At 53.7% G+C, this 2,731-nt stretch overlaps 1 pseudogene; it reads left to right on the top strand.

Annotated features, from left to right (window-relative positions):
* The first annotated feature begins 451 nt into the window (after positions 1-451).
* LOC107545383 (putative non-functional immunoglobulin lambda variable 5-48 pseudogene) lies at positions 452-958 on the top strand (annotated as a pseudogene).
* Positions 959-2,731: the final 1,773 nt, after the last annotated feature.

Raw genomic sequence — 2,731 nt, 5'->3', positions numbered from 1 at the left:
TGAGTGGCCCGGTGAACCACAGAAACCAGCTGGGCTCTCAGGCCTTTGGGCCACGGGGAAGTGTGCGCCCTGCCACCAGTAGGGGGCGCGATAAGACGCCCTGGGATGGCTGCTCAGGAGGACGTTTCACTCAAAGGTGACTGGGCCTAGTACTTCCTGAAGGGGACTCAAAGAGGTTTTCTCTGGCCTGGAAAAGTCTTCTGAGGGAAATTTTTGTGTTGTCTCAGCAGGTGCTTCCTCCCAGGACTCTCCCCAAGAGGTGAAATCAACCTCCACCCACCCACCCCCAGTCTGGGGTGTGAGCTGAGCTGCAGCCCCAGGGCGCAGGGAGGGGCTGGCACTCAGGGGAGGGACTCACATTTGCATGGAAGCCCCTCCTGTGGCAGAGGGTGGGGAAGAAAAGGAGGCCTGGGGAGCCCAGCCCCACTGTGGGCTCAGGGCTGTGGGCACCATGGCCTGGACTCCTCTCCTCCTCGTGCTCCTCTCCCACTGCACAGGTAGGGACAGGCTCGGGGACCAGGCCTCAGTTCCCAGCTTCATTCCCTTTATGTTGAGCCTAATGAAATCTTGACAGGGGCCTCTGCCTCAACACTGACAAGTGTCTGTGTTTGCAGGTTCCCTGTCCCAGCCTGTGCTGACTCAGCCGCCCTCCGTCTCTGCATCTCCTGGATCCACAGCCAGACTCACCTGCACCCTCAGCAGTGGCTTCAGTGTTGGTGGCTACTACATATTCTGGTACCAGCAGAAGCCAGGGAGCCCTCCCCGGTTTCTCCTGTATTACTACTCAGACTCAGATAAACACCAGGGCGCCGGGGTCCCCAGCCGCTTCTCTGGATCCAAAGACGCCTCGGCCAATGCAGGGCTTCTGCTCATCTCTGGGCTGCAGCCTGAGGACGACGCTGATTATTACTGTGCTACAGGCCATGGCAGTGGGAGCAGCTATAGCTACTCACAGTGACTCAGATGACGAGGAACTGAGAGAAAAACCCTGGGCCCAGAGATTCGGGCTCTGAGCCTCGATTCAGGGAGAAGCTTCTGTGGAGGCAGCTGCCAGCTGGACCACTTTGCAGTGAGATGTGTCCTCGAAAGGGGGGAGAGTCACACACAAGGAGCAACAGCACAGGCGTCCCAGGAACACATGCTGAGGGGCCATAAAGGCCACCGACCACCCCAGTGTCTGCTCTAAATTTTACCAGGAATGAACATTTCTGAGTCACATCTCAGCTCTCTCCCACTGACTGTCTGAGGCCGTGGGCGCTGCTCTGCTCTTCCTTCCGCTCAGACATGTCACCCATGGGCCTCATGGCTCCAAACGTAGCAAACCTTGTTCCTCTCCCAGTCTTTCAGTCGGCACAACAGCGAGGTAGATGACCATTCTGACATGAGCACACGCATACATGTGTGACAGGCTAGTTCAAGCACATGCTTGTCTCTTGCAGGACTTTGGGGACGTTCAATGCGTGTTTATGCTGAAACCCACCGATGAGGGACATGGTGTGTGCGCATGTTTTCAGTCAGTGAGGGACCAGGAGGAGGGTTCGGAGGGTGGGAGGTTAATCAGGGGGAGGCCTATTGATGGTGGCTGAGGTGGTGTACAGGGAGCAGGTGACACTCTGAGCTGGTCTCTGGGGCTGTGTCGCTCCAGCAGTGTCATATCTAACTCTCTGTTTCCATCTGGGATGCTGCATGCATGCCCTGCTACCAAGAGCCTCTCAGAGGTGCCAAAATGCGACCGTCCGTGGGATTTCAAGTTTTATCAGATTTACTCCCAAAGGACAGAGCAGGGGGTGTCTGGGACCCCATGAAGGACAGGAGTCGGGGTTTTGAAACAGCAGGAAAGGGAACCAAGCTGGAGCCTGAGAACAAGGGGAGGTGCTGCATGGGGAGGGCGCAGAGGGCTGGGCCAGACCATGAGGCCTCCTGAGAGGAGCCAAGGATTTGGGGTTTTGTGCAAACAGCAGGGAGGAATCCTGAGGGTTTAAAGCAGGAGGCAACCTGCCTGAGCTGAATGACAAAGATCCCTTGAGCCCCTTGAGGAGAGAGGGCCCAAAGGAAGTGATCCTGGTCCAAGCCATTTACTAAGTGGCCCAGTGAGTCTAGAAATGTGGGGACGGTTGGACCATTTGCACAGTTAAAGCAGAGTTGGATTCGGGCACAGTGAGGACACACAGTGATGGGTTCTGCATTCAACTGCCCAGGCCTTCCGGACATGGGCAAACGCATCCCAGTCTCACATTTATCTTGCTACCAAAATAGGACAATGCGAGAGAAAATACAGGTAGAGAAAGTTTTATTTAAAATCTAAAAAAATATTAGGAAACCTAAGAAAATCTGAACAAGAAACACAGGACACAGATATGAAAAACTCCACACACTAAGATAAAAGGTCAACTCCTAGAAGGAGTTTCCACGCTACACGTTCCACTGTCAAATGTGAAGGCTACAAAAGCCATTGTTTTCACCAATCGCTTAATCACATCAGATCTGCATGGAAACTGTACCTGCATCTCATAGTCCTCCTCTGAACATGCCTTCGAATGTATTCCTGGAAAATTCCCTGACAGTCCTTGCCAGCCCTAAAACCAGATAAATGGTCCCTTCATCTGTGACATTGGACAGGAAGGTCACTGTGTTTTTACTTTGGTAACATCTTCACTGTAGGGGAAACCCAGTTAATTTGTCATTTATGTATATTATTGCGCCTCCCACAGAAGGGACTCCTGCTGGGACT

Source organism: Miniopterus natalensis, chromosome 20, assembly GCF_054644295.1.
Source record: "Miniopterus natalensis isolate mMinNat1 chromosome 20, mMinNat1.hap1, whole genome shotgun sequence".
Taxonomy (NCBI): Eukaryota; Metazoa; Chordata; class Mammalia; order Chiroptera; family Miniopteridae; genus Miniopterus; species Miniopterus natalensis.
Note: the sequence above shows the minus strand (reverse complement) of the source record. Positions and strands in the feature narration are given on the sequence as shown.